Source organism: Heteronotia binoei, chromosome 18, assembly GCF_032191835.1.
Source record: "Heteronotia binoei isolate CCM8104 ecotype False Entrance Well chromosome 18, APGP_CSIRO_Hbin_v1, whole genome shotgun sequence".
NCBI lineage: Eukaryota > Metazoa > Chordata > Lepidosauria > Squamata > Gekkonidae > Heteronotia > Heteronotia binoei.
Window position 1 is genome coordinate 12,778,898 of NC_083240.1, and position 23,132 is coordinate 12,802,029.

The window sequence follows — 23,132 nt, forward strand, 5'->3', positions numbered from 1 at the left end:
TATCGAATAGCAGAGTACGTTGAGAAATCGGAACCCTCCACGGATGGGGACCGAGAAGGATGGCGATGGAACCGACGTTTAGGAGAAGGGGACCGAGAGAAATGGCGGTCGTACCTCGAAAGGGCGTAGTATTGTCGATACTGGCCCGAAGAGTCGGAGTCTCGGCGCCTGCGTGGCGATCTGGAGCGGCCTCTACGAGGCGGCGACCGAGATAGGGCTCGATGAAGAGGTGAGCGAGCGCGGCCTTCATTTGAAGCTTGAGTGGCCGAATCCCTATACAGGGGAGAAATCCCGATGTCTCGGAAGGATCCGATCCGAAGCGGAGGCTTAAGATAGGCCTGAGTCGAATCTGTAGTCAGGTCGGGTTGCATGAAGTCGGCAGGGACCACGCTGTGCACTGAAGGCGAACGAGAGTGGACCGGTATGACCTCTACTGCTGTAGATGAGTGAGGAGTCAGTTGCGGCATGTCGGTGATGACGTCAGAAGGAGCCGACAGTTCAAGCGGAAGTGCGGGCTGCGTCGAGGCCGTGGTATCCATAGGCGTCGAAACTGGAGCCCGAGGCTCTTTAGGAGCCGAGTGCGAGTGGTGTAGTTTCCTCGGCGCCGAATCAGCCGATTCGGAAAGGCGAGACTTTTTGGGCGCCGAATCGGAAGATTCGAGATGGCGCGATTTTTTCGAAGCCTTATGGCCTGGATCGGCGTGCTTCGAAGATTTTTTAACGGACTTGTGCTTCTGCTTAGGAAGAGACACGTCCGCAGAGGCCGAAGCTCCCGATTGTTGTTGGGGAGGCGGCGGGTCCGAGGCGGGCATAGCCCTCAGGGACAGTTCAATAAGGAAACTCCGGAGCCTGGCTGCACGGTTTTTCCGGGCTTGCTTGCCGAAGTTCGCACAGTGAGGGCAGGAGTCAACTCGATGAGCTTCGCCCAAACAAAACAGGCAGTGGCTGTGGCCGTCTGACGAAGGGATTTTGGTCCCACAGCGCGTGCACTTTTTAAAGGTAACTTTCCCTTCCATGCGCCCCGGACAAGGGAGGGGAGGGAAGGGAAAAAGGAGAGAATAGCGCAGGGAGCGGTTTTTTTTTTTTTTTTTTTTTTTTTGTTTTTCTGGGACGAAAAGGGTAGCGAGAAGAGGAAAATACTAAGTAGTGAAAGAAGGAATAAGAGATGAGGTAACGGACGAGCTAAGGAGGAACGCAGCGAGGAGGGTGTTGTCCGGGCGGCGGTAGGAAAGAAACTGAGTGGAATGGGCGCTCTCCCCCCGCTCCAGGCATGCGCGGTCGCTGCCCGCTCCCCAGGGCGGGAGGAAAGCGCGCCAAAAGACGTTATATACGAGCTATTGGAGCTCCGAGGTATGGATCCGTTGCCTGCGGCAAGACCCATGTGTGGGACTGCACAGAGACCACGAAGAAGATCCCTGACATACAAAGGAGGAGGGGGAACCCAAACACCACGATTATCTAGTACAATTTTAAGTGACACGATACTGAGACATCCACTGAGCCAGCATTATGGCCACTGATCTCAACGCTTGCCTCACGGCAGTGAGGTGTTTTTTTGTCTCCCCAGAAGGCGCTTAAGCCTTGCTGTAACCAGGCAAAGTTATCAGGTTGCAGAGATCCAGCTTCTCTTCTGCTGAAGGGGGATGAGGGGGGAGGAAGACCCTCCAACAGCTGGGCTGAGACCTCCAGCCACAGAGCAAATTAAGGGAGTTTCTGCTTTCCTGGCTCTCATGGCATCGTTTGCCTCGCACCGTTTCCCCCCACCCCGCCTCTCCCTTCCCCAAGGGGGCTGTATCCTGCCTCGAGACCTCACAGTGCCTTTCGCTGCTGGTACAGAGCCCTCTGCTGGTACGGCCTGCGTGAATGACCACAGAGTCCCCTCACAAGCAGACTCATTAATCCAGGGTTTTCCAAGAATGGCAGCTTTTGCTGTACATATGCAATTGAGCCAGGACTGTGTTCCTTCTAAGCTGTAGAGTCTTGTGAGCAAAAATTCTACTTCGTGAGAGGCTGGCATTCAAGTTGTGAGCTACTGCAGAAATTAGTTTGCTCTGAGCTCATTTTTCCTGAGCTAAGACAAAAATGCGTGAGCTAGAGGGTAAAAAAACTGTGACCTAGCTCACACTAACCCAGCTGAGAGGGAACACTCCTGTCAACCTCTACTTGGGGCCTGGGAATCTTCTGGAAAAACAACTGAACTCCACAGTACAGAAATCACTTCCCCTGGAGAAAGTGGCTGCTTTGGAGGGCAGACTGTATGGCGTTGCACCCAGTGGAGGTCCCTCTCCTCTCTGAAACCTGCCCTCCCCAGGCCCTGCCCCTAAATCTCCAGGAATTTCCCCACCTGGAATTGGCAACCCTATCTGCAGTACATCTCTTCATGAAGAACGACGGCACTCAGTTTCGTGTGTATACGGTGAATATCAACCCAGTGTATAGGATGAAAAAGATATTGGATTTATATTCCGCCCTCCACTCCGAAGAGTCTCAGAGCGGCTCACAATCTCCTTTACCTTCCTCCCCCACAACAGACACCCTGTGAGGTAGATGAAGATATTGGATTTATATTCCGCCCTCCACTCCGAAGAGTCTCAGAGCGACTCACAGGGCGTTTTTGCACTGACCTTAATCAGCAGCGACGCCCCTCTTCACTGCGCAGGATCAGCGCGGATTTCGCACTAATTGCCGCGGAGCACCCGGAAGAGCCAGAAAGTCTCAAGGCTTTTGCGGCACAAATGGAAACTGGTTTTTGGCGGTTTCCGTTTGCGCCGCAAAAGCCGCGGGACTTTCCGGCTCTTCCGGGTACTCCGCGGCAATTAGTGCGAAATCCGCGCCGATCCTGCGCGGTGAAGAGGGGCGTCGCTGCTGATTAAGGTCAGTGCGAAAATGCCCACAATCTCCTTTGCCTTCCTCCCCCACAACAGACACCCTGTGAGGTGGGTGGGGCTGGAGAGGGCTCTCACAGCAGCTGCCCTTTCAAAGACCACCTCTGCCAGAGCTATGCCTGACCCAAGGCCATGCTAGCAGGTGCAAGTGGAGGAGTGGGGAATCAAACCCGGTTCTCCCAGATAAGACTTCGCACACTTAACCACTGCACCAAACTAGGGAGATGGGTAACAGCTCATAAAACTTCCTAGTCATACCATGCATTTCCAAAAACAGAGGCAAGGTGGGGAGGCACAGCAACAACTATTGTGTGTACCGACACAGAAAGACAGGTTTTTAAGCATTTTTCCTACATTCTTTCAGTAACTCTTACAACAGCCTTCCTAAGGTGAACCAGTAATATATTCCGACGAAAGATGGAATAATGAAAGTACAGTGGCTTATGTTGTGTACTTGCTAATTTAGACCCAGAGCACCTTACAATGTTGTTCTGGTTTGGCATAATATAAAGCCAGTGGGCACATTTAGATTTTTTTTGGGGGGGGGGTGAAGCCCCACACCCAAAATAGCTTCCATAGGAGGCCAAGACAAACCAGCAATGGCTTCTGTAGGAGGTGGAGACAAATGGATTACCTCTCCCCCCCTCACATCTCCTGGGAAGAAGAAAATGGAAGTGTACAATGAAAGCCCAGGTGCTTACTAGCCCTTCTGATCCTCCAGTGGAAAACCCTCACATTTCAATATGGTTATGATGCTCGTCCCCCCCCCCCCCCCAGTACTCTACCCTTCCTCAAAGGCAAGATTTTCCCTCTATTTTGCTTTCCATTCTGTGACTGAGGAGCTTTAGGGGTCTCGCAGTCCAACCATCTAGTCCAACCCCCTACTCTTTCCTGAAGAACACTGGCTCTCCCACCCTGTCTCAGGATGATGTTTTACTGCTGGCTCAGCCCAGGAACTTGAAGGAAAGGTCAGGATCGCCCTTTAACTTCAACCACTGAAAATAGCACTTGAGATGTTTTAAATTTCAAAATTTAACTCAATATTTTATTCAACATAGAGGGGAAAGGTCAGGTGAAACTAGGGGCTGATATTTCTGAGGTAAAACCAGTACATGCGGACTTTAGTTCTTTTGCTTCAGGCTAATGAGAGTTTCTTTTCATGGAGGAGCTTAAGTGTTTATGTTGAGACGCTTCTGTTCCAATGTTTTCCCCAAACACTCCAGTACACTTTCTTTGAACATTCTCAGACTCTTTTGGTTTTTAGAGGGCTGGCACACTCTTTCCGGTACTCAAACCCTTCTTGAAACACCAGGACTTGCTTTTAACTGACTCTTAAGGTCTCCAAAGGCAGTTTCTAACCACACCAGACCAGGGATCTCTGCACTCTAGAGCTATCATCCTGCTTGACTGTGTAGAGAATCTTCTTCTCTCTCTAGATGATTTATCCCCTTTTTTTGGCCCAAATGAGAGCCTTTGCCTACTTCCCAAACTTCCTTGTCAACTTCCCTCTGATTCTCCTATCTATGTTAAAACTGCTCTCAGTCATGGCTGAATTCCGAAACTGTCATTATGCAACTCTTCTCCACTAGGGCAGAACTCAGACTCAACTCAGTCAAGACAGAAATCAGACTGACCATCTCCTCAGTACCCTATTCAGAACTTTATCTGCTCAGCTGTTGCTAAGCAATCAGATAACTTGGAACAGTCTGTCACTCAAGGCTCTCTGAAGAATTAACCCCTGACATTCCTTTATCTGTTTACACAGCACTTCTAAGCTTTCAAAAACGCCGCCCATCACAGTGGCCAACCAATAACAAGTTCCGCCTTACAATGGCCCCACCCACTTTCTGAAAAGCTCAAACAGATGCCAAGGGACTGGTGTGCACCATGGCACTAATGGGCACTACATAGGGGAATCCTGCCCATAATAAGAAGTTCATCCAGTATGTAGCACAGTTGCTCTGTATTACAGTTAGGGTTGCCAAGTCTGTCTTGGAAAATACCTGGAGGTTTGGGGGATGGATCCTGGAGAGAGTGGAGTCTGGGGAAGGGAGGGGCCTCAGCATGGTACAATGCCACCGTGTCCACCCTTCAAAGCAGCCATTTTCCCCAGGGGAGCTGATCTCCGCCAGCTGGAGATCCGTTGTAAAAGTGGGAGATCTCCAGGCCCCATCTGAAGACTGTAGGCTAATATAGTGCAATTCATCCTGCTTTGAGATGTGGGGTTGGGGGGGGGTACTCACCAGCAGATGGGGAAGGCCAAGTCTGGCACTGCAGCAACATTGCCGGCAATGCAGTGGTGTCATTTCCAGTGCACCAACAAAGTGCATTGCATCATCAGCAACATGGAACATTCTGGTACTTGGGCAAAAAGTCAATGGTAGAAGCTGCTTTGATCATAGAGTTTCCCCCCAAATGCAGGTGGACGGTTGCCAGGCCTGTGTCGGAAAATACCAAGAGACTTTGGGGGTGGGTCCGGGAGAGGACAGGGCTTAGGAAGGGGAAGGGCCTCAGCATGGGACAATGCCATAGAGTCCATTTTCCCCAGGGAAGCTGATCTCTGCCAGCTGGAGATCAATTGTCAAAGCGGGAGATTTCCAGGCCCCACCGGGAGGCTGGCAACCTTAATTTACAGTGCCTGGAAAGCTTGCTCCTGGCCTCCAGCCCATGGAAACCTTTTTTTAAACAGTGCACAGTTCTACAGCAGTTCCTTCCCCCTGGCCCTCTGCGGGGCCAAAGAGGCTTGCAACTTCCAGCCCAGGGAAGACTGAAAATTCTCTACCACAGACAAACCCAAAGTTGTAACAAGTGGAGATGTCTGCCAAGGAGATGCTGCCAGGAAAAAATGAATAGAAGACTCTGGCATGAAGAATCCAGGCAGGAGGCAAGATGCCAAAGGGGGTCCGTGTGAGGAACCTGCAGGATAGCGAGCAGAACGGGCCTGGCGGGGTGGGGGACAGTATTGTTCAAGGCAAGCCAAGCCGCGGAAGATCAAGGAAACGGAAAGGACAGCAGGCAGAGAGAAACAAAACCAGTGTTCTTTGGCTTCTCGGACTTAGGAGATGATCGCTCTTTTTGGCGGCGAAAGCGATGACATCAAATTGGTTTCTTTACATAATGCAACGGGAGCGTTTATGTAACAAAAGAGGCTGAAACGGCCCCAGAAAGGAAAGAGGGCCGGCCCCAGAAAGGGAAGAAACACGTCCACCCAGTTGGGTCCCCATCCTGAACTGGAAAGTTCTTGGCAAAGTTCTCGCTCCTTGGTAATCCCTGTGATGTGAAGGGCTTACAAAATTCCATTGAACAGCCTTTTTGGGAAAGAATGGTTCTTGCAAAATGTTGCTGCTTTCCCCCCTTTGCCTGGAACAGGAATCAGGGAGCATTACAGACCAAGCGCCGTCCATCTAAACCCGTAAGTGGTACAGCGGTCAAAGAGCTATCCTGGGACCAGGGAGACCTGGGTACCAATCTCTGTGCCCCCCTAATGCTTGCTGGGTGACATTGGGTCACTTACTGTTTCTCAAGCTAGCTAGTCTCATGGGGTTACTGTACAGTGTAGGGCACATAACCTCCAGCTGAAGAAGAAAACTGCAGATTTATACCCCGCCCTTCTCTCTGAATCAGAGACTCAGAGCAGCTCACAATCTCCTATATCTTCTCCCCCCACAACAGACACCCTGTGAGGTGGGTGGGGCTGGAGAGGGCTCTCACAGCAGCTGCCCTTTCAAGGACAACTCCTGCGAGAGCTATGGCTGACCCAAGGCTATTCCAGCAGCTGCAAGTGGAGGAGTGGGGAATCAAACCCGGTTCTCCCAGATAGGAGTCTGCACACTTAACCACTACACCAAACTGGCTTCTCCAGGTGGCACCTGGAGATCTCCTGCAATTACAATTTCTCTCCAGACTAGAGAGATCAGCTCCCTGGGAGGAAAAGGCAACTTTGGAGGGTGGACTGTACACACTACCACAATGTCTAGGACAGGGGTGGCCAAACTGTGCCTCAGGAACCACATGTGGCTCTTCACATATATTGTGTGGCTCTCAAAGCCCCCACCACTCCACCGGCCAGCTTGGAGAAGGCAGTTCTCTCTTTAAATCGCTTATCTAAGACAAGACAAGCATGCCAGCAGCTTGGAGCTTTGAGATCCACACAACGTTTAAAGTTGCTTTCTTTCCACCTCTCCATCCCCCCACCTATTTTCCTTCCTTCCTTCCAGCTCTCAAACATCTGATGTTTATTCCATGTGGTTCTTATGTTAAGCAAGTTTGGCTTCCTCTGGTCTATGAGAAATGGAAATCCTGCACTGAGATTGAACCCCTGCTGAGGTCCCTTCCCTCCCCCGGCTCTCCCCCTCAAATCTCCAGGAAATTCCACACCTGAAGTTGGCTACTCTAGATTGCGGAGAGGCTAAAAGGGGGAATGAGGAATCTGTAAATGCCATCATGCTGGTTTTGAAGTGGAAGAGAGAGAAGAAGGTCAAATAGGGCCGCCCGCAGACTTCTACATGCAATTCAAGGTTCTGTTTTTAACCATTAAGGCCTTTGGGGAAGGAACACCTGCCCTCTTCTTAAAGGTTTTCAAATTTATTTTAAAAAGTCATATGATACCATTAGGGTTGCCAAGTCCAATTCAAGAAATATTGGGGACTTAAGGGGCGGAGCCAGGAGACTTTGGGGGTGGAGCCAGGAGCAAGGGTGTGACAAGCATGACTGAACTCTGAAAGGTGTTCTGGCCATCACATTTAAAGGGACCGCACACCTTTTAAATGCCTTCCCTCCATTGGAAAACATGAAGGATAGGGGCACCTTTTTTGGGGTCTCATAAAATTGGACCCCATGGTCCAGTCTTTTTGTAACTTGAAGGGTGTTTTGAGGAGAGGCACTGGATGCTATGCTGAAAATTTGGGGTCTCTACCTAACCCCCCCCCCCAGTCCCAGATACCCACAGATCAATTTTCCATTATACTCCATAGGAATCGGTCTCCACAGGTAATAATGGAGTGACCAGCAGACATTCCCCCCCCCCACTTTCTGATGACCCTGAAGTGGGGAGAAAACCTCCAAACAAGGGATTCCCTGCCCCCCACTTGGGGATTGGTATTCTCTAGATACCATTTCTCCCCTCCCCTACCAGGACTTCCAGAGCCTCCGGGATCTATGGCTATTAGGTTCTTGAACTGGTGTGTTTCAGTCTGTGTGCCAGTCTATTGCAGTTCTCTGCCCCTTTCTGTCTCCTGCGAGACTTTCCAAGTAAGAAAGAGGCCTTGGGGATCAGAGCATCTTATAAGGTGGCCAACCTCTGGGTGGTAACTACAATACTATAAGGGAGATCTGCCTTGAAAGAGACTTGAGTGCTTGTTTCAGAGTGTCGGCTGTAATAAGTGCTGCAGAAAGATGGTAAAGATTTCCGAGACCCCTCCTTTGAGAAAGTGTTGGAAACGGCACATCAAAGAAATGCTGGCAACAGGCTCCGTCAGAGGTGGCTTCAAGAAGTCCATTTGAATTATACAAAGAACAAACTCTCCTAGGACTTGTCATGTACAAGCACTTTATTCCGTGTTGTTATTGGAAATTTTCAAAATTCCTGCATCTTGAAATCGTGGAACGTTTGAAATGGAAACATGCAAAGGAAATTTCTGTCACACTGATTCGATTGCGAGTATGTTTGTGTAAACGTTTGGATTACAATTAGTGTATCACACCCATCATGATCCAGCATGAATGTTTTGCTGTTAAATAACTGATAAAATATTTCTGCATACTTTAATGCGCTTATTGGATATGTATACATAAACATCTGTTCAGGTATGTTGTAAATATCATTCATGGTTCTAGTATAGTGTTGCAACCTCTAACTGGCGGCTAGAGGTCTCCTGCTATTACAACTTATCTTCAGGCGAACGAGATCACTTCATCAGGAAAAAATGGCTGCTTTGGAAGGTGGTCTCTATGGCATTATACCCCACTAGGGTTGCCAATCCCCAGGTGGGGGCAGGGGGTTCCCCCACTTCGGAGGCCCTCCTCCAGGGTCACCAGAAAGCGGAGGCGGGGGAATGTCTGCTGGGCACTCCATTATTCCCTATGGAGACCAATTCCCACAGGGAATAATGGAAAATTGGTCCCTAGGTATCTGAAGCTCGGGCGGGGCATCTGTATTTTGAGGTAGAGGCACCAAATTTGCAGCACAGCATCCTGTGCCTCTCCTCAAAACGCAGTCCAAGTTTCGAAAGGATTGGGCTAGGGGGTCCAATTCTATGAGCCCCAAAAGAAGGTGCCCCTATCCATTATTTCATTATGCTTGTCACACCCTTGCTCCTGGCCCCACCCCCCAAAGTCCCCAGATATTTCTTGAATTGGACTTGGCAACCCTATACACCACTAGTGTCCCTCCCCTCCCCAGACTCCAGCCCCCAAATCCCCAAATGCTTCGCAACCCCGGAGCTGGCAACCCTACTTACTCATCAAGCCCGGAATCCTGCTTCCAACAGTGGCCAGCCAGGGGTTTTAAGCAACCACCCACCAGTAAGAAACGGGCATTTACAGGTGAACTGCCTCTGAACATGGAGTTCCATTTTGATCCATAACCACACACCATCAACTTGTCTACCCTCCTATTAAAGCCATCTAATTGGTTATTGGTTTTTAAGGTTTTAATTGCTTAAATATTTAATTGTTTTTATACTTAAAATTGTTTAATTTTCATGTTTGATCAATTTTGGAAGCCGCCCTGAGCCACTTGTGGGAAGGGCAGGATATAAATCTCGAATAAATAAATAAATAATAAATAAATCTATACTTCTTGGACATTAGTATGGCCTGTGACAGAGAATCCCTCCTTCTCCTTCCTTCCTCTTCCCTTCCTGTGGGCAGATGGTTGGCCAATCTGGAGCAGCCTGAATAGTCCAGCTGAACTCAAACTCAGCAGAAGGGGAGGGACGGTGGCTCAGTGGTAGAGCATCTGCTTGGTGAGTAGAGGGTCCCAGGTTCCCAGGTTCAGTCCCCAGCATCTCCAACTAAAAAGGGGTCCAGGCAAGAAGGCATGAAAAACTTCAGCCTGAGACCCTGACTTTGACAGACCGAGGGCCTGGTTCAGTAGAAGACAGCTTCATATGTTCAGAAGGGAAAGTTAAGCAGGGTTTGCCCAGGTCATCACTTGAGTGGGAGACCAGCAAGGAAGTCCAGAGTTGCTGACAGAGGAAGGCAGTGGCAAACCACCTCTGCCTTAAACCAGCCATGGATGCAATCACGGCTGGTCCTGCCACTAGGCAAATTAGACAATTGACTAGGATGCCAGGCTGGGGGGAGGGATCGAATTGGGCGCTCCCGCCCCAGTGCCTAGGCAAATGCCTCAGTTGCACAGCGGCTGGTAGCTTCGCTTCACCTCCCTTCTAAATTGGAAGGGAGGCGGAGCGAAGCCAGCTGGCTGGATGGCTTGTGCACCTTTGCCTCCCTTCCTGGATGCCATCCCTGCCCTACTTGGCTGTGCGGACAGCAGTGCCTCAGAGGAGGGCAGGCGGGGCCAGCCCTGGATGCAATCACTACAAATCGGTTGCAGCTTGATGACACCTCCTTCTTCTGGCCATTTGGGCAAAACAGAATACTGATTAAATGAGACCAGCTGGACTCTTGTTATGTCCTTCTTTTCAACAGAGGTCCCACAACCATGGAAGGTATGATCTCTGGCTGCAAGGAGCAACAAGGCAGAGCTGCAGTTATTTGCTAGAAACACCCACTGCTCTTTAAAGCTACGGGTGTCAAGTTGAAATCTTTTTTTCTGCCTCCAGACGTTCCAGCTTCGGCATGCTGTTTATTGCTGGTTTTAACCCCACCCCCCTCTTAGTTTGGAGGACTGAGAGCGTGTGATTGGCCCAAGGTCATCCTGTGAGGTCCATGGCAAAGTGGAAACTGGAACCCAGTCCCCCCCACCCCCTGATTCATTTTCCTCTGTGAAATGTTAGAGGAAGCTAAACAACTACCCAGGGCCGGCGCGTGGGAGTAGGCGATTGCCTAGGATGCTACACCGCCTGGGGCGCCCCCTTACTCCGTGAAGATCTTAAATACTGGCACCCCTCAGGGATGTGTCTTGAGTCCACTTCTTTTCACTATTTACACGTCTGATTGTGTTTCTAGCAGTCTGAGTAACAAAATCATTAAGTATGCAGATGATACAATGTTGGTAGGGCTCATCTCTGAGGATGATGAGTCTGCGTATAGGAGGGAAGTTCAACAGCTGTCCCTTTGGTGTAAAGTAAATAATCTTATTTTTAATATAAATAAGACGAAGGAAATTATAGTGGATTACAGGAAGAATAGTATGGACATCCAGCCGTTGTTTATTGATGGTGTTATGGTAGAACAGGTGACAGAATGGAAGTTTCTGGGAATTACCATGAAACAGGATCTAACATGGGGGGCAAATACTTTAGCTCTAGAGAAAAAGGCCCAGCAACGACTATATTACTTAAGACTCTTAAGATCACTACAACTGTCAGGGAGTCTGCTGGTTGCCTTTTATCGTAGTTCCATTGAGAGCATTTTATCTTATTGCCTCTGCGCGTGGTTTGGGAGCTGCACGGAAGCAGAGAGAAGGGTGCTCCAAAGAGTGACCAGAAGAGCACAAAAGATTTGTGGATGTTCTCTCCCCTCATTGGTGGATCTGTATAATATGGGATGTAAAAGGAAGATACAAATGATCCTAAGGGACCCTTCACATCTGGGCCATTTGCTATTTGAGATCTTACCGTCAGGTAGACGATATAGAATGTTGAAGGCTAGGACAAACAGATTTAAGGACAGTTTCTATCCAAGTGCTGTGGTTAGGCTAAATGCAGGGTTATGAAGGATTATCTGTTTTAGATATATTTAAATGGTTTAAATGGTTTTACAAATGTTTATCTGTTTTAGATGTATTTAAATGGTTTGAATGGTTTAAATGGTTTAAATGGTTTTAGATGTATTTAAATGGTATGAATATGAATATGTGTGTTTGATGTGTTGGTATGTTTTGTGGAAGAGCACCTCATTTCGTTGCTCTCTTTTTGTTGAGAACAATGACAATAAATTTATCTATCTATCTATCTTACTCCCCTACATTCTTTGAAGCCTCCAAAGAGCAAGGCGTTTTAGCAGTGCCCAGCCACTTTCGAGTTGGAAAGGAAGCCTCTGAAGAGCCAGGTCGCTCTGCACAATGATGTCACTTTGTGATGTCATTGTGCCACACACAGGTGAAATAACCAGAGCGGGGTGGGGGTGGGGGGAGGGAGGCACGGCGCAGTTCTTATAACTACCCAAGCGTGGCTGTATTCCCTGGTTTAGTCTCTTACATTGCAACCTCTTTTCCTGTTCCCCTCTCCAAAGCATCTCCCCCCTTGTTAATGTTTAACCCCACTCTCTCATTTAGCAATATGGGCTTTGACCCACTGAAGTCTGGTCATGACCCCAAGCAAAAGTCATGACCTTTGTTAAGAACCCAAGATGTCACAAAAGGAGCTAACCAATTCAATATATATATAGAATTATTAAAAAGGAAAGCCGTATTACGATTTCTAAAAACTTCATTTAAGTTTTTCACCTACCCCCAAAGCCACTTGTAAAACTTTGCAATTTATCACCTGGCTTCCACCAGTGCACTCGTTTGAAGAACACGGTAGAACACAGGAGAAAATGGGCTTCCTTAATTAATTCTTGGCCTAAAAAACGGTATAATTCACACTGAGGTTGGGGGAAAAATCAATGGGTAATAAACCAGTTTATAACTTGATGGGTGATATTGAATTGTTATTGACTGCAGCACAGGAAAGCCTTAATTTACTCATCATTTCTACCCGCTTTAGAAAATGGCCCTGCAATTTGGCCTATCACAGGCTTTGCCTTGAGAACATGAAGGTAGACCAAATGATTTGGGGATATGATTTATCTGAAAGACACTGCCTAGGGACGTTGTAGGCATATTGATGCATTCAGATTTTAATTCACTCCCAACAAAATATTTTGGAGGCGATCAGGCGCTGGCTCAAGAACCACCTGAGAGTCTTCAGAAGCTCAGTGGTGGCTCCAGAAAAAGAAGAAAAAGATGATATTAGATTTATATCTTGCCCTCCACTCTGAATCTCAGAGTGGCTCACAATCTCCTTTATCTTCCTCCCCCACAACAGACACCCTGTGGGGTGGGTGGGGCTGAGAGAACTCTGATAGAAGCTACCCTTTCAAGGACAACTCCTACGAGAGCTATGGCTGACCCAAGGCCATTCCAGCAGCTGTGAGTGGAGGAGTGGGGAATCAAACCCGCTTCTCCCAGATAAGAGTCCAAGCACTTAACCACTACACCAAACTGGATCTCTGAAAGTCTGTAAAGGGGGCATGACTCAGTGGAAGAGCCTCTGCTTGGTATGCAGAAGATCCCAGGCTCAACCTCTGTCATTGACAGCTGCAAAACTCAGGTGATGCGAAAGACCTCGGTCTGGAAGAAGGAGGAGGAGATATTGGATTTATATCCCGCCCTATACTCTAAATCTCAGAGCGGTCAAAATCTCCTTTACCTTTCTCCCGCCCCCACAACAGACACCCTGTGGGGTGGGTGGGGCTGAGAGAACTCTGATAGAAGCTACCCTTTCAAGGACAACTCCTACGAGAGCTATGGCTGACCCAAGGCCATTCCAGCAGCTGCAAGTGGAGGAGTGGGGAATCAAACCCGGTTCTCCCAGATAAGAGTCCGTGCATTTAACCACTACACCAAACTGGCTCTCAGACCGGAGGATCAGCCTAGGGAGCATCCCTGACAAGCACTTGTCCAGCCGCTTTTTAAAGACTAAGAGTGAGGGGGAGCTCCCCACCTCCCTAGGCAGCCGATTCCACTGCTGAACTGCTCCCACTGTGAAATATTTTTCTCAGGGCTTCCCTGCCCCCCCCCCCCGGAAAGAGGTTCTGGAAGAAGGAAAGAGAAACACATAGGTGTCACGCATTAACTTTTAAAACATCCTCTGAGACTTTGGTTTCCACAAAGCGGTTCCGTAACTCTATTAAGCTGTGTTCCCCAGGAAAAAGAAGCCTTGTTTCCCCCCCCCACCCCCCACACACTATCCAGCAGGTACCTTTCAGCCCATAATTGAAACCCACTGTTGCGAATCCCAGCCTCTTCTGCCATCAGGCTCTCTCCCTGCCCTCCTCCAAGTTCAAGAGAGCCATTGTGTCCGCAGACCCCATCCAGGGGATTGATTTTGAAAAAATCCAGGGGGGGTTTTTGTAGAAAAAGTCCTGCAGGAAGTTATTTGTATATTAGGACACACCCCTCATCATTGTTTCACACAGGCTTTTTTTGTACAAAAAGCCCAGTAGGAACCATTTGCATATTAGGTCACACCCTCTGGCACCAAGCCAGCCAGAACTGTGTTCCTGCTCAAAAAAAGCCCTGAAAAAAACTATTGTATTGTGAGTTGCAAACTCTCTGCTCAATTGGAGGCTGGGATGAGAAATTTGGGGCAGCGGAAGCGAATAGGAAAACCTGTGTGTGCAGGTGGAATCAGCAAGGGACGCAAAAGCAGGAAAAAGCAGTTCTAGGGTCTTGGCTTGGAGAGCAAAGGAGCCCTTCGTTTTTCTTCAGAGAGTCTGTCTGCAAAATGGGTTCCAGCATTCAGACACGATAAGCATGCGATTGAACCTGGGAACCAGAGCACACTGAGCAGGTGCTCCGCTATTGAGGTTATGGCCCCATTCCCAAATTGCTCACACATTGCAAGTCAGACATTCCTAACTATTTACATGACAGGGATATGAAGAATTTGAACTCCGACCACAGACTCCTATAAAAGTAAATCATGAACACGACATGGGAACTTGCAACGGTGTCTTCATAGAACTGTTACTTATTCCCACCCACACTGTGAAACATGAGTAAACACAATGCTATCTACTGACATGCCTTGGACCCAATCCCGACGCAGCAAGAAAGTGTCAATACACGCTGCCAGAAGACGGTTTCCCATGGCGATGTCTGGGCCTAAAGAGATTCCATGATGAGACTGCAGCCTTGCTCCCAAAGAGAAAAATGCAACAATGAAAACACATTTTGAAGATGATGATGATGATGATATTGGATTTATATCCCGCCCTCCACTCCGAAGAGTCTCAGAGCGGCTCACAATCTCCTTTCCCTTCCTCCCCCACAACAGACATCCTGTGAGGTAGATGAAGATATTGGATTTATATCCCACCCTCCTCTACAAAGAGTCTCAGAGCGGCTCACGATCTCCTTTCCCTTCCTCCCCCACAACAGACACCCTGTGAGGTAGATGAAGATACTGGATTTATATCCCACCCTCCACTCCGAAGAGTCTCAGAGCGGCTCACAATCTCCTTTCCCTTCCTCCCCCACAACAGACACCCTATGAGATAGATGAAGATACTGGATTTATATCCCGCCCTCCACTCCGAAGAGTCTCAGAGCGGCTCACAATCTCCTTTACCTTCCTTCCCCAAAACAAACACCTGTGAGGTAGGTGGGGCTGAGAGAGCTCTCACAGCAGCTGCCCTTTCAAGGACAACCTCTGCTAGAGCTATGGCTGACCCAAGGCCATTTCAGCAGGTGCAAGTGGAGGAGTGGGGAATCAAACCCGGTTCTCCCAGATAAGAGTCCGCACACTTAACCACTACACCAAACTGGCTCTCCATTTTGGTTAGGGGGGTGGGGGCAAACTGTTTTTTGCCAGAGTGAATTGGGACAGAAACGGCATAAGACAGCGATCCTAGGGAAATCTGCTCTGACGTAAACTCCCCATTTCATTTAATGGGGCTTACTCTCAGAGAAGTCTTTCTAAGATTGCAGCCTTATTGGACAGCATGCACTAGGTTTTTAAAAATATACGGATGCCATTATACCCAATGGTAACAGCTGAAATTCAACAATATTAGTAAATATCTCATCAAGACTATATTACCAGAGTGCAGAAACATATACAAAACAATGCAATCAGGAAACACACACACCCCTCCCCAATTTCTCATTGAGAAAAAACAGAATAAGACTCCACACTAAGTCTGGTGATCAACAAGATCGCCCAAAGTAAGTAAAGTAAAGTAAATTTTTTATTTATACCCCGCCCTTCCCGCCCAGGCAGGCTCAGGTCGGCTTACAGAGCATGATACAGTATCATGGTATAACAATAACAGATAAAATCAATCAACGATATAAATACAAAATATAAACTAATTTAAAAAAATAAGCTAAAACAATACAGTGGTGCTACAGGCTCTATTTATCCAGGCAGCGTAATATTCATTCTGGTTATGTCTTAAAGGCTTCTTGGAAGAGGGCAGTTTTGCAGGCCCTACGAAACTGGTTGAGGTCCCGTAGGGCCCGCACCTCCTCCGGCAGCTGATTCTACCATTGGGGGGCTTTTATAGAGAAGGCCAGCTCCCTGGTCGTTTTAAGTTTGGCCTCCTTAGGCCCAGGGATTTCCTGGAGATTTTGTGAACTGGAACGCAGTGCTCTCTGGGGAACATATGGAGAGAGGCGGTCCCTGAGGTAGGCAGGTCCTCGGCCATATAGGGCTTTATAGGTGATAACCAGCACCTTGTAACGAAAGATAAGTCAAATTCCAAACGAGGTTCCACGGTGGGGCTGGATATATTGTCATATATCCAGCCTCCCCTGGAGACTGGCAACTCCACCAGACTAGAGGAATCCATACCCTGGAGGAAATGGCAGCTTTGAGGGTGGGCCCTAGGGCATTACATCCCTGTGCTCTCTCCCTTCCCCCAGCTCCTGGGCACTAACCCCCAAGTGCCAGGAATTTAGGCTGGAGTTAGCAACACTCTGTGACCCCTCACAGCTGCCCACCCCCAGAGTTCAGACAGCCAATCGGGGGGGTCAGTTGTTCTTGATCTCAAGGCCGGCACACAAGCCTCCAATGCTCCAGCCACAAGGAAGTGGCCGCCAAGCTACACGGGGTGGTGTGATGGGAAAGCAAAGCAACCACAGGGAAAGCCCAAACTTTTACAGTCCAAAAGCTTGACCTACTTTTTGGAAAACTGGCAAGAGGAAGTGGTGGCGGCGGGGAGGGGGGGAGTTCGGGCAGGTTCCTGCTGAGAGGAAACTGCTGCCGCTCCAGATGAATGCCCCCCGTTGTGGGTCACTTCTGGGAAGTCACCTGTGCTGGAAGGCTGCGGGAATCCAAGCTGTGGTGGCAATGACCTAGTTCACACCTGATTGCGGAATGGGAAGCCAGGTGGGTGCAGGATTCTAGATTTCCATCCTGTCACACAGTGCAGGAGTGGAAACTTTCCTGGAAAATCTTTTTTTTGTGTGTATATGTGTGTGTTCCTTTTAGGGCTGGCTGGAGGTGTTTGAGAAACCAAGCTGGGTCTAAACCTACTCAAGGTATAAGGTTGCATTCAAGGCTTTTTTTTTTTTGAGCAGGAACGCACAGGAACACAGTTCCAGCTGGCTTAGCATCAGGGGTGTGGCCTAATATGCAAATGAATTCTGCTTGGTTTTTTCTACAAAAAGCCCTGTGTGAAACAATGGTGGCATCAGGGGGTGTGGCCTAATATGCAAATAGATTCTGCTGGGCTTTTTTGTAGAAAACAAAAACAATGTGAAACAATGGTGTGGAACAATGGTGGCATCAGAGGGTGTGGCCTAATATGCAAATGAATTCTGCTGGGCTTTTTTTTACAAAAAAGCCCTGTGTGAAACAATGGTGGCATCAGAGGGTGTGACCTAATATGCAAATGGATTCTACTGGGCTTTTTCTAAAAAAAAAAAAGCGCTGTGTGAAACAATGGCGGCATCAGGGGGTGTGGCCTAATATGCAAATGGATTCTGCAGGGCTTTTTCTACAAAAAAAGCCCTGAGTGAAACAATGGTGGCATCAGGGTGTGTGTCCTAATATGCAAATAGATTCTGCTGGGCTTTTTCTACAAAAAGCGGTGTGCGAAAAAATGGTGGCATCAGGGGGTGTGGCCTAATATGCAAATGAGTACCTGCTAGGCTCTTTCTGCAAAAAAGCTCTGTGTGAAATAATTAGGGCCAGCTCTGCCACTAGGGAAACTAGGTGATTGCCTAGGGTGCTAGTCTTCTGGGGGCACTGAAGTGGGTTAGGGTTATCAGTGCTGTGGGGGTGCCAGAAGTTAGCCTTGCCTAGGGTGCCAGACAGTCTAGGGCCAGCCCTGGAAACAATGGTAACATCAGGGGGTGTAGCCTAATATGCAAATGAGTCCCTGCTGGGCTTTTTCTGCAAAAAAAGAGCCCTGGTTACATTCAATTCCCCCCCTCCCATGCTCAAACAAACAATTCTGGCCACTTTGCATTCCCGGCAGCTAGAAGACCAAGCAGGTGTGCGCTCCCAGCTGACACGTCTCTTTCCATCTCTCATGGGAGATGCGGCAGACACCAGCACCTTTAGTGCATCAGCAACAACCTTGCCGGGGGTGAGCTTTGTAGGAAGAGAATGCTAGAGACAGGCGGGGGAGGGGAGGGGGAAGTTCCAATAATAACCCAGCTCTCTTGCTTTCCTAGGGAAACACTCCCCACCCCCCACCATGCACACTGTCTCCCTTGCCCTTCTCTTGGAAAGTGTTTCCCAGCTGCACCGGCTTCCTTCGAAGGGAAAAATATTTCCTGCCATTTGCAAAAGGTAAAATGTATTAAATGCAAGACCTGAACTTAGTGCAGGCTTTTAAAAACTCTGGGCAACCGGAGCTCAGGCCATCTGGGCATGCGTAAAGGACCTTTCCTCTGAGAGGGAATGAAGTTTCCTTTTTAGAAAGTAGAGCTTCAAAGTATGCCCACCTCTGAGCATGGAAAGAGGGAACAGGAAGTATTCTTTTTATTACACAAGACCCTGTGCTCTGTTTGCATTATGCTCTAGTTTTTTACAACTGACGGCGACCCTAGGAATTCTCTGCTTCCAAAATGTCCTATCATTGTCTGACTTGCTTTGGCCTTATAAACAGAAGGTGTTTCCTTTACTGAATCCTTCTCGTTTTGGGTCTTTCTCATTTCCTACTCCCTTCACCTTTTCCCTAGACTGCACAGTTAATTTAATAAAGGTGTCTATAAACCCTTTCCCCCTTCCAGCTCAAAGTGATGTCAGCACACCTTTCCCGGGTAAACTGCTCAGTTCTCCAATCCACCATTGGAAAGGGAAGAGGCTCCCCTGAAATTAGGGATGCCAGTCTCCAGCTGGGACCTGAGGATCCCCTGGAAATACAGCCCCTCCAGCTGGGACCTGAGGATCCCCTGGAAATACAGCCCATCTCCAGACTACAGAGATCAGTTCCCCTGGAGAAAATGGTTGCTTTGGAGAGTCGACTCTGTGGTACTGTACCCCACTGAGCTCCCTCTCCTTCCCAGGCTTCACCCCCAAATCTCCAACTCCAAATAGGAGTTTCCTAACCTGGAAACTGGCAACCCTATCCCCCATCCCCTGCCAGGGGCTGGGGGGTGGGTCCAGCAACCCTCCTTGCCCCAATACAAGTCTGCTTTTGACCTATAGTAAAAGTGGAAGTAATAGCACCTCAGTGGAAATAGAATCACAGAGTTGGAAGGGACTTCCAGGGTCATCTAGTACAACCTACTGCACAATGCAGGAAACTTACAAATACCTCCCCCTAAATTCACAGGATCCTCATTGCCGTCAGATGGCCATCTAGCGTCTGTTTAAAACCTCCAAGGAAGGAGAGCCCACCACCTCCTTATGAAGCCTGTTCCACTCTAACGATCAGGAAGTTCTTCCTAAGGTTGAGCCGGAAACTCTTTTGATTTAATTTCAAGCTGTTGGTTCTGGTTCTATCTTCTGGGACCACAGAAAACAATTCCACACCATCCTCTATATATGACAGCCCTTCAAGTACTTGAAGATGGTGATCCTATCACCTCTCAGCCGCCTCCTCTCCAGACTAAACATGCCCAGCTCCTTCAACCTTTCCTCATAGGACTTGCTCTCCAGACCCCTCACCATCTTCGCCGCCCTCCTCTGGACCCATTCCAGCTTGTCTATATCCTTCTTAAAATGTGGTGCCCAAAACTGAACACAATACTCCAGGTGAGGTCTTACCAGAGCAGAGTAAAGCAATACCATCCCTTCACGTGATCTGGACACTATACTTCTGTTGATACAGCCCAATATTGCATTTGTCTTTTTAGCCACAACATCACACTGTTGACTCATGATCAGTGTATAGTCCACTAAGACCCCTAGATCCTTTTCGCACATACTACTGCGAAGACAAGTCTCCCCCACCCTATAACCGTACATAGGATTTTTCCTACCTAAATACAGAACTGTACATTTATCCCTGTTAAAATTCATTTTATTGGTTTTAGCCCAGTTTTCCAGCCTGTCAAGATCATCCTGTATCCTGTTTCTATCTTCTACTGTATTTCCAACCCCTCCCAATTTAGTATTATCTGCAATTTTAATAAGCATTCCCTCTATTTCTTTATCCAAAGTATTTATAAAGACATGCATAAAGGTAACAGTATACACAAGTGCGCAAACAGCTGAAACAGTGGCACACATTCTGTCCACTCCACCTGGCTTTACAGTTCCCATTCCTGGAAACCGGGCTCAGAAGATCAATGTCTAGCTTGTCCTCTGAACACTATTTTTGTTGGTACTTTTGTATTTACACGTGCTTGTGCATATGTGTGTGTGCAACTACAAGTAATTTCAAACTCTGGTGACTGACCCCCTACTGGTCAGACAAGTGGCTGAATAAAAGCAGCCCTGCCCTCCCGACTGCTGGTATTCCCAGCTCTCTCATCCAAGCACTTGCCAGAGTCAACCCTGCATAGCTTCTGAGATCAGGCTTACCTGGGTTATCCAGATGGGCTTCTGATCGCTCTTGATGGCTCACGAGTCCAGATGAGAAGAAGGATAGAGCACGGTGAGCTACGCAAACAGCCAGCCAATAGAAGCCTGTGAGAAACAAATCAGATAAAGGCTGTGTCAGTCTTGGTACCTTTACATTTAAGTTGCCTGAGAATATCACCGGAAGTTGCCTTATGCTGAATCAGACCCTGAAGTCATCACAGTCAGTATTGCCTACTCCAGGGGTGGCCAAATAGGGGCTCTGGAGTCACATGTGGCTCTTTCACACATATTTGTGTGGCTCTTGAAGCCCCCACCAACCCATCAGCTGGCTTGGAGAAGGCATTTCTCCAAGCAAATCACTTCTTAAATCACCAGTTTGGTGTACTGCTTAAATGCATGGACTCTTATCTGGGAGAACCGGGTTTGATTCCCTTCTCCTCCACCTGCAGCTGCTGGAATGGCCTTGGGTCAGCCATGGCTCTTGCAGAGTTGTCCTTGAAAGCAGCTCTCTCAGCCCCACCTGCCTCACAGGATGTCTGTTGTGGGGGAAGGAGATAAAAAGAAATTGTAAGCTGCTCCGAGACTGTGAGATTCAGAGTGGAGGGCAGGGTATAAATCCAATGTCACCTTCTCCTCCTCCAAGCCAAGCCATTTGGCGGCTTGGAAAATGCATTTAAAGTTGCTTACTTTCTACCTCTCCCTCCTCCATCTCTTGCCTGCCTGCCTTCCTGCCCTGCGGCTCTCAAACATCTGGCATTCATGTCCTGTGGCTCTCAAAGATCTGACATTTATTCTGTGTGGCTCTTACGTTAAGGAAGTTTGGCCACCCCTGGCCTACCCAGGGGTGCTACGGCAGCTGCTCTCCAAGGTCTCAGGTGGACGTCTTTCATATCACCTCTTGTCTGACCCTTCTGATTGGAGACAGCCCCAATAGCCCAGAATAGCCTGTGTTTATTGGAAGCTAAGGAGAGTCAGCCTTGGTTAGTACTTGGATGGGAGACCGCCAAGGAAGACCAGGTGTGCTATGTAGAGGAAGGCAATAGCACACCACCTCTGCTCAGCTTTTGCCTTGAAAACCCCATGAGGGGTCCCTGGAAGTCCATCACAACTTGATGGCGCTTCATGACTATATTACTGTTCATCACATCTAGGGCTTTTTTGGAAGCAGGAACTCCTTTGCATATTAGGCCACACACCCCTGATGTGGCCAATTCTCCAAGAGCTTACAGGGCTGTTCTTACAGGGACTACTGTAAGCTCTTGGAGGATTGGCTACATCAGGGGTGGTGGAGCCTAATATGCAAAAGAGTTCCTGCTACAAAAAAAAGCTCTGGACTAACACCATTTAGTAGCCATGCAACCTTGTATTTCTCATCAATTGGCACATAGTTTACAGGCGAGTAAGCAAAGAGAAACCTCAGCTGCAGCCCAGTTCTCTTCTCTTCCTCCAGCTTCCCTGAGCCAACCACTGGTGCCTTCACTCACCACTCACCACTCAGCTTCCTTCATCTTCCTTCTCCATCCAACCCTGGCATCGGTCAGTAGGTTTTCCTAGTAGCGGACTCACGCAACCCACATCAGCCTCCAACCTCCCTTCCCCTGCTGCAGCTTCCCTTATACCTGTTGCCAGTCAGCCTGCCTTGCCCTAATTGCTCCATCAGAGAACTCCCAACACCTGTCCTCAGTACTCATCATCGCCCTCAGAACACCTTGCTTCGTTTGCCCCTGTCTTAAAGGGACCTGGTCACACTATTATTTCACTGGAGATGTCAGGGGCTGAACCTGGGACTTTCTGCATACCCAGCAGATCAAGGGGTGTAGCTGCGTTGGTCTGAAGCAGGGGTGGCCCAAGTGTGGCTCTCAAAGGCCCCACCACCCCATCAGCTGGCTTGGAGAGGGCATTTCTCTCTTTAAATCACTTCTCCAAGGCAAGCTGGCTGGCAGCTTGGAGAATGCATTTACAGTTAAAGTTGCTTCCCCCATCATATCTTTTCCTTCCTTCCTTCCTTCCTTCCTTCCTTCCTTCCTTCCTTCCTTCCTTCCTTCCTTCCTTCCTTCCTTCCTTCTCTGGGAGAACCGGGTTTGATTCCCCACTCCTCCACTTGCAGCTGCTGGAATGGCCTTGGGTCAGCCATAGCTCTGGCAGAGGTTGTCCTTGAAAGGGCATCTTCTGTGAGAGCTCTCTCAGCCCCACCCACCTCACAGGGTGTCTGTTGTGGGGGAGGGAGATAAAGGAGATTGTGAGCCGCTCTGAGACTCTTCGGAGTGGAGGGCGGGATATAAATCCAATATCTTCATCTTCTTCATCTTCCTTCCTTGTGGCTCTCAAACATCTGATATTTATTCTACGTGGCTCTTACATTAAGCAAGTTTAGCCACCCTTGGTCTGAAGCAATAGAACAAAGGCCTTAAAAGGTGCCATCAGTCTCTGACTT

The 23,132-nt window shown here is 48.6% G+C and overlaps 1 protein-coding gene across 4 annotated transcripts in view; it reads right to left on the minus strand.

The window, feature by feature from the left end:
• Positions 1 to 22,356, minus strand: part of LOC132587386 (uncharacterized) — a 106,902-nt gene extending 84,546 nt beyond the window's left edge. For 3 of the 4 annotated variants that reach the window (XR_009556417.1, XR_009556418.1, XM_060259678.1), the window contains exons 1-2: positions 22,190 to 22,353; positions 20,699 to 20,803 (exon numbers count right to left, since the gene is read on the minus strand). The gene's annotated coding sequence lies outside the window, so the exon portion shown is untranslated. Of the gene's footprint in view, positions 1 to 20,698; positions 20,804 to 22,189 lie in introns of all 4 variants that reach the window. The other variant, XR_009556419.1, reaches the window with a different exon arrangement.
• Between the last annotated feature and the right edge of the window lie 776 nt (positions 22,357 to 23,132).